Below are 9,339 nucleotides of genomic sequence, written 5' to 3'. Positions count from 1 at the left end.
TTCTATCTGATTGGCTGCCAATCGATCGCTTGATCGCTCAGTGGTGAACTACAAACTCAAAATTGAGCAATGTATTCAATTCGATTGAAATCGATATTCTATTATTGACGAAGATAAAGAAAGTCGATAATGTACATTGTATTATAGATACAGCACCTGGATCTTACACGGGTTCCTTTATATAATTCATTTCTCAAACAATTGAATATATCACAATTTTAACTTTTGATTTCAAAATCTTTACTTATAAAATGCAGTAAAATATATCCACAGCAAAATACCGGTCCCCGCTAATTAGTGTATTTAATTTCCAGTTAGTGTATTAAAAATAAAACCTGGGATTTTCCTGACAACAAACCAAATTTTCTTGTAATAGAAATATCATGGGATACTGATCATGCGCAAATCGAAAAACATAGAATATAAACTATGTGGCAGGCTCTGTGGAATCTCATATCGTGTGAAAATGGTATGCTTAGCCTGAGTCGCTCGGCCTATCTCGAACAAAATCGCCATGCGTATGTGTTGAAAAACGAGAGGATTCATCGTACTATCACGGCAATTTTTGACACGAAGATATAGGGATGATGACGCTGTGCGTGGTCAAACTTGATGGGCCGGCTGTCGATTATCCCAAGTGCCGGTGCAATGAATTAAATGTGTACCTATTAAGCACGCGTTTTTTTATTCAGCTTTCAACTTGAAATGTTCTTGAGTATTTTCTAGTATATCATTGGTACCAATCAGTGTACCAATTAATACCGATATTCCCCACCCGGTTAGATGTGAAACGCAAAAAAATTACTTAGCATTCCAAGTGAAACATGATCTTCATTCACGGCGTTGTAAAGACAGTTCTTGTTGCTAATAAGTTCTATCCTAATACTTACAAAACAAATCGAACAATATTACGGGGGGAACTTTCAAGTTGAAAAACTAGTATCGTGATTATATTTTCTGAATCCTGATGACCTGGTGAATAACTAGGTACAGCTGTTTGACTCCTATGTAACCTTTGACCTCATTATTTCTTTTATTTGACAAAAATGCCCGCTGGGCACCTATGACCTCTCAACATGTCAGGCATCAAATTTAAACTCGAAAATTTTAAAGTAAAGTGTGCTGAGGCTTGTGAATCAACGCCAGGTGTTGTGCCTGTACGTAGCGTAGGGGCCTACTCACTGCGCTTTTTTTAGTCATACGCAACTTCTCACAGGCTTGTCAGTTTCTGCTCCTTTAAATAGTTTGATTAGTGTATAATGTTGGGCTACATCCCGGGCTACATCGTGTCCTGCTATTGAAATCAACTTTGAACATTTTAGTTGGGCAGAGGTGGGCCTCGAACACACGCCACAACTAGCCGCTATCGTGGCTACATACTAGCGTGCTAAACAGTTCGGCCGCATGACTTCTCGGTAGCCGGTTTGAATTTTAAACATATATAGCCAACTCCAATATATCGGGTATAGAATTAACCTTGTAGTATCGGGATCCCAGGACATGGCTACGGGTACGGGTCCCTAGCCATGAGTACGGGTATGGGTACGGAAATTGGGACTCAAATACTTCTATGGGTATAAACAAAGAATTGTTGTTGGTGTAAAAATTATTTAATGGCAACTATACTTTGCTGTAAATACACTCTTTGATGTCACTTGTACCCGCCCGCAACAAATACATAAAACTACATTCCGCACCAATTTATCATGTCATAATCAAATACAACATACATTTTATGTGTGCCATGAGCTGCTGGGACATTTTTATTTGCTAAGAAGTATTCTCATTTGCAGAAAATTGTAGAACTGTTTTTTGGAATTTGGGCGCGCTTTCAAGCTTGCTTCTCGCATTGAACAGGTAAAGTTCGCAAAATTAACGGCGCATCATGCAGTTATTGTTGCCTACATGTATGCACACAACACAGGGGTACTCATAATAGCCATGGTAGCGCTGTGTTGTAGATATAGGAGATGAACTACTTAGCGTCATATATCAAAAAGTGTAAAAGCTATGATTTTAATACTTGCTCTATGTTTCAAATACTTATTCTTTTCAAAATATCTGAATTTTCAACCCAGTACAAGCTTTAATAACGGGGGACCATACATTTGTATGAGAAAGAAATCCTACCATCTATATCCAAACTCCGTGTTATTCCAATGCACATTTTGCTTCACCGGGCTGCATGCCCTGGCTTGGTCGCATTTGGAAGAGGGGTGTCACGAAACCGTAATAGGTACAAAAATAGTACTTTCTGTCAATCAAGTATGGTTTATTCTCTCCATGTCAATCTTTAAATCATTAGCATAGTCCTTATAATAACGGAGGACCACCTTGATGAGTAAATGACAGCAAACCATTGAAAAATACCCAAAAACTCGGTCAGTGGAGTTCCGCCCGTACATGTCAATAGCGTCATTATCGATTGGATTAGTCGACCGTAACGGACAATTCGATCGCTCATTGGATTAATATTATCACGTGGTAATAAATTTGCATTGGACAATCGATTTCTATAATGGTGAAGTACTGCATATCTCGGTTTAATCTTCACTATTAAAGCGGGTTTATGGCTGGAAAGGTCACGGTGAATTTGCCGTGGACATAACTGCACTATGGTCGTTATTTGCCAACCTTAATTAACATAATCAAGGGATCGAATATGAATTATGCATAACTTAACCGATCGATAGTTGGCCTCATTTTTTAGGTAGGAAACCAGCGGGATTTGTCACTCGGTTTGCGTGCTTCATAGAACAACCGTGAATTTAGTGTCACTCCCTTGACAGATGTTACTTAGCTCCCAGCATTAATTATTGATTTTATAAGGAGGTAAAGAAATGCACAGTTAACTACGACTGTGTGCAAGCCATGCACCAATACTGAAATATTTACGGTAAATCTGACTAATGGTCACATGTTGACATCTCATGTGTTCGGGAAATCACGTAGCAACATTTTAAGATTTCAGGCTTGTTTACTAGTTAAATTGTCATTTGTATTCTTGATTATTTATCTTTGTTAATTAATATGTCTTTTAAATGCTGATAAATCGTGGTTGGCTGCCCATATATCTGTTAAATTCAACGCTTTATGAATATAATTCTACTACGCAGAGGGGGTCACACAGGAGAATTTCACACCACCCGACTTAGCTAGATTTCGGAGCTCTGCACTTCAAATTCACGTACATTTGAAAGTTTTTACACTTAAGGGCTGGGGTAGCGACGTTGACACAGTTATCGTGGGATCCGAGAGCACATCAGACACATCAAATTGCATTCATAATATGACGAATGTCCTTCTGATATCAAATAATTTTGATTTTTTTGAAATTGGCGATATAATACAAATTTTATGGCAAATTGTTAAAAATTGATATTTTTATCATGTAACAGTCCTCGAAGTCCGAAAATAAAAAGCTTACAAATAAAAGCTTACAATTTTTATGTCTTTTGGGAAACTTTATTTATATCTTCAATACGGAAGGTCAAAATTTTAATATAATCGTCGCATATTCATCAATGCTAAATACACTTTAAGTACATAGCATTAGATTTATGAAGACTTACCTAGTATTGGTGAAAATATGCATTCTTGACATGACACACAGGGCCAAATACAGCCGGAACACGATTTGTAAATATAACAGCTGAATGCTGAGACGTTTGCTCCCCGTCACTTTCACACCCAACCATTTACACATCCTGTCACACCCATGTCACACCCGGCCTGCCGCTGAGCGGCGTGGCGCACGCGCATTGCAGACAAATGGACACAATAAAGGCTTGTCATTGGTTGAAACGCCCTGCTGCTTGCCGCAGCGGCAAGCGGCAGGAAAGTCTGACGGGCGCTTTAGTCCTAACTCATTACGACAGCAAACACCGCTGGGGTGGAATGCACAGCACGGGGCCCAACATATCTCATAGCTGCTGCTCGCGTTTGTTTTGCTGTGCACATTTGTCTTTAAGAAATTGGCTAATTTTTGTTTTTGTTTTCTGTATGCCTACAAAAATATTGGTAAAAGATGATGTTAAAAGAATTTTGTTGGACCAACTATAATAATAGAATAATAAAAATTTAAATTAATGACAATATTTCATTATGTAACAGAGTATCTTCTCTGATATAATAATTATGTTTATAGGACTATCAATAACATTGTAAATAAGAAATCAGATTCAGAACTCATATCGACCCAGGCGCCACAGCAGAAAGGACCAAGCTGTGCAAAAAAGAAACAACTATTAATTATTATAGTTGGCTCAGTGCATGATGGTCTCCCGTAGAACACCCATAGGCCCCAGACTAAAATTGTGTTGAAACTAATGTAGGCATATTTTGTATTTTCACTCTACATAGGTAGTCACCTTGGTCTGGGGCGGACATTTTAAAAATGAATTTAGAAGAGCAGCAACGACATCACTTGCATTACATTCCAGATGTTAAATCTACATCATATGCAAAATTTGAGGAAATTCACTTTTGAGTCCGTTTTATTTTAGGGCCATTTGTCTATAACTGGTCTTTACATGTAGCCCTATGGGAAGAGTGCCCGTTGAGGGCGCTATAACCCCCATTTTAGGAACAAAATGTGATTTTAAAAAAAACGGACTCGTGCGAATCTTCTAAAATTTTCAGAGTATGTAGTATGAACATGTAGAAATATAATCAAGTAGTTGCCCTATCTGCTCTTCTCCGAAAAAATAAAAAGTCCTATACCTCAATGATAATGAAACCTAGGTGGTATAGTGAACACTCTTTCATGTGTACATTTCGCTATATTGGATATTAGGCTATGGGGCTGTAGACTTAGTAGGGGCCTATATTGAACTAATTAAAAATATCCGGTGTAGATTAGTCATCATGGTCATCCAGTAAATAACATATAAGGTATAAATTTAAATCGAATTATGGAAATAAAATTTACAACTTACATGCGACAGTTGCGTCCGATAACTCCGAACTTCATCAACAGGCATCTCATTGGTCACGTGACAAACGACGGGAAGCTTTTGCAAAGGGGACTCCGCTTTCAAAGCAGCCGCACGCCTGGGACCAAGCTTTGCAAAATCTTCCCGTCGTTTGTCACGTGACCAATCAGATGCCTGATGAAGTTCGGAGTTACCGGACGCAACTGTCGCCTGTAAGTTGCAAATTTTATTTCCAGAATTCGATTTAACTTTACCTTATAATTTAAAATATGAACCCGGGGAAAGGGTCCTAATTTATAATTTAAAATCTTTATTCATATCATGAAAACATATTTACAATTTGAAATTAAATGCAGAAAGATTTTAACATAAATAAATACCTAATGTTATGGAACTGAAACAGATTTAATTTCCACATTATTATTTAGAAATGATATCACTAACGCTTTAATTTCAGACATATTAATTACATTACTCGTTGACTGCCGATAAAACGCCCAATAAAGACTTAGTCACCGGACCGCGCCGGCCAGTTAAAGTACATGCCCTATCACACCACTCCACACCATACATAAATTCTCCCAGTCACATTTCCCAAATATGAAATTAAAAAAAGTCAAATTTTAATTTACTTCTTTTAAAGTTTGGCAGAGGCGGGGTTCGAACTCACGGCGCAACGCTTAGTACTCTATGAGCCTAGCGCCTTAGACCACTAGGCCACTTGTCTTCTTGTTATTCAGCTGAAACTTATTTAAAAATATAATCGCAACTTCAACATAGGCCTACCACGTGACAAGCAAAGGCAGAAAACGTATTATATTTTGGAATTTTATCTGCTTAAAACATTAATGTGTATTATAATAGAGCTACCATTATTTATATTGTTGAATTCTCAAGCGCATAGAGACAATTAATACGAGCGTCCTATGATACATACACAATACATAAAATCGATTTTGATCTTCGGCCAATAACGCCGGTCAGTTAAAAAAATGCTTAAGTACATGCCCTATTGAGATAAGCAATCCTTTTGTGATATGTCCATTCATCCATATAATAATAGCAATCAGATTTTTGGATGGATGTTTTACACAGTGATTGGAGAAGAAGCTATGTAAATAATCAAAAGTACATGTCTACAAATTGACAAGGACAACTCCTTTTGTCAAAATTGTTTTCACCTATTTCTCAGTATGTTAATTAATCCGATTAATTACGTAATTTCGCCAGCGTATGATATATCAGTACTAATATAACCAAGGAGGTTAGATATAGAAAGAAGAGGAAATAGATTACGTATCGCATAGGGGAGGAAGAAAAAAAGGAAGGAGGGGGGGGGAAGGAGGGAGAGGGAGACCGATGGAGTCACAGGGCTCTAAATTACATAGGCGTAGATCGGGGGGGATAAATGCCACAATATTTTGCCAGGGGATGGTCAATATAATCACCCCCAATATTGACGCCTGTGTATTGGTTTGTGTCGAAATTAACCTCATATTTGGCCATTTTATAGCCACAGAATGCCATTTTTAGCGCTTTGCGCGAATTTATTCCACTTTTGTCCCATATTTCACCAGTTTAGTTTCAATAGGCCTATGCTAAAATTTTCGCGCGCATTTGTATCATAAGGTTCACTGTCACTAGGGGGCGTATGGAGAAAACACGGTTTCCGAATTTGTGTTGATATAGTTTCGAGAAAACCTGCTAAATTTAAGTATTTAGAGCATATTCTACATCTTCATCGTCGTTACTCCTTTTGTTATCATCCAAGGACAATACCAAGCTGAAATGGGAGTCTCTATACAGGTATGGAGGGCTAGAATTGGAACTTTTATTATGCCACCGAGCGGGAAATTTAACCGTGGCCATGTTGGCATTGTGATATCTAGTCAACGTATATCACTTGCAGTACGGCTGTGTATGGTTGCCCTACTTGTGGTGTGCGGCTCGGTAGAAAGCAACCCAGGCCCAGGGCCGTCTGAGAATACACGACAAAAGACAACAACAGCATCAAAAACTTTATTAGATCATTTTGATAGCATGAGACCAACAGATACAGAGGGAAATATCCAGAGCACCATATTGAAAGAACTAAGAGATTTTAAGGCAAGCTACGACAAATCTAACAACGAACTGAAACAAACGGTAAATAAATTGGCAGCGGACATGAGTAACTTGAAAAGTCAGGTAGACGATGCTAAAACTGTAGCCGATCATGCGTGCGATGTAAATAAACAGCTTCAGGCCGATTTGGAACAGGCAAACGCTAGGATTGAACAACTTGAATCGCAATCTAGAAGGGACAATCTAATTTTTCATGGCATCGAAGGAGATGACAAGGAAACCTGGGATGAAAGCGAAGACAAGGTGAGAAGTTTTCTGAGTGATAAACTTGATATAGATGGTGATGAAGTTGAATTTGAACGAGTACATAGACTGAAATCGCGCGGTGGAAATACAGCTCCAATCATTGCCAAGTTCACGAAATATAAACAAAGAAGTGCAGTTCTCGATGCAGCACAAACGAAGTTGAAGAAAAAGGACAAATATGGGGTCTCACAAGATTTCACAAAGAAGGTTCGCGATACAAGAAAAACCCTGATCCCATTTATGACAGAAGCAAGGAACCAAAACAAACGTGCATATCTCTCCTATGACAAGCTAGTTATCGACAAAGTTAAATACGTGTTCGATGAAGGAACTGAGGACATTGTGCCAGCATAGGGATGTGGTCACGGCCATAATAACTCTAATAAAAAAGTGCAAAAACATCCTCGGACAAACACTGAAATTTCAGAAATAAATCATAGTGAAGTCATAAAGGCTGATAAAATGAGTTATTATAATGTTGTCATTGATACATATAATGAATATGCAAACATGTTAAAGGCTAAAGATGCTGGTGGTGGTGGTAATGTTGTTAAAAATGATGACGTTGAATGCTTAAATGTAAAAAAAGACACTCTTGAACTTGAAAGTTTTAACGATATGATGAGTGAAATTCATATGTCTATGAACCATGATGAAAATGTTAGATCTGTCAAAAATGCAAATACCAAGTATAATAATGATGCAGTGATAAATGGGTGCATTATAGAAAATACCGTTGACAATGGAAGTATGGACATGATTAATGAGCTGGAAATACAAAATATTTCAATAAATAGTCATGGTGATAGTGATAACAATATTTGTGACAAACATGATGAATATCCAAATAAAACTCCTGATAGAAATGATGTTGTGCAAAATACTCTGGTAAACATGTCAAATTGTTTGAAAAGTGATAAATATATGTCCACAAAACATTGTGAAAATTATTGTAATGTCATCAAAGATAAAAATGTTGCTATTGTCAAAAATGGTTGTGTTAGTACAAATAGGCCAACTCCTGGTAATGGAAGTATGAATAATTTGGCAAGGGATCATTTTAAGTTGACAACATATGGTGATAATGATGATGAAGCATCGAAGATGAGTAAACATGATAACACTGGTGCATTTGATACTGATTCAGGTAATAATGGTAACAATCATGATAATGGAAATGTAGAAAATGATCAGATTGATGATGGTGAAAATGGAACTGAAAGTAATAATGACAATGTAAATAATGATAACCGTGGTGGTAATCAAACTGAGTATGATATGAAAAAATTTCTCTACTGGAATGTAAATGGTTTATTAACAAAGCTTTGTGATACACAATTTATTGCTTTCATAACAAAATTTGATTTTATGTGTTTTGTGGAAACTTGGGCAAATTCAGACAACGAACCAAATTTGGATGGTTATAATCATGTTGGTTCTTACAGAAAACGACGTTTTGATATTGGACGTCCGTCTGGAGGCATTTCCTTCTTTTATAAGAATTCCCTAAATGTTTTAGCTACAAAACTAAAAAAGTATTTCCGAAAATATTCTCTGGACGAAAATTGATTTCATTTCAAAATGCATTATTGTGGCAACTGTGTATAGATCACCGGAAGACTCCCCCTATTCTATAAATGAAGATGTACTTGACATTCTAGAGACTGAATATGCTCAATATTTATCAGATTACCCAAATGCCATTTTTATTATTGTTGGTGATTTTAATGGAAGAACAGGTATTCTCAATGATTTCATTGACTCGGATGAATGCCCCGAGGGTTGGGACAATGATGTGTATGATGAAGATGTCCCCCTCCCAAAAAGATCAAACCAGGACAATTTTGTAAATAGATATGGTCGTGAATTGTTGAATTTTTGCTGTAACACGGGTATAAAAATTGTAAATGGTAGAATTAATGCTATTCGATCAAGCTTCTATACATTCATAAGCCATCAAGGGAAAAGTGTTGTAGACTATGTGTTATGTAATGTTTCCCCCTTTCAAAAGATCTGCAATGTTGATATCCACTCA

This window comes from Amphiura filiformis, chromosome 18 (genome assembly GCF_039555335.1).
Source record: "Amphiura filiformis chromosome 18, Afil_fr2py, whole genome shotgun sequence".
NCBI lineage: Eukaryota > Metazoa > Echinodermata > Ophiuroidea > Amphilepidida > Amphiuridae > Amphiura > Amphiura filiformis.
This window is presented reverse-complemented; position numbering follows the sequence as displayed.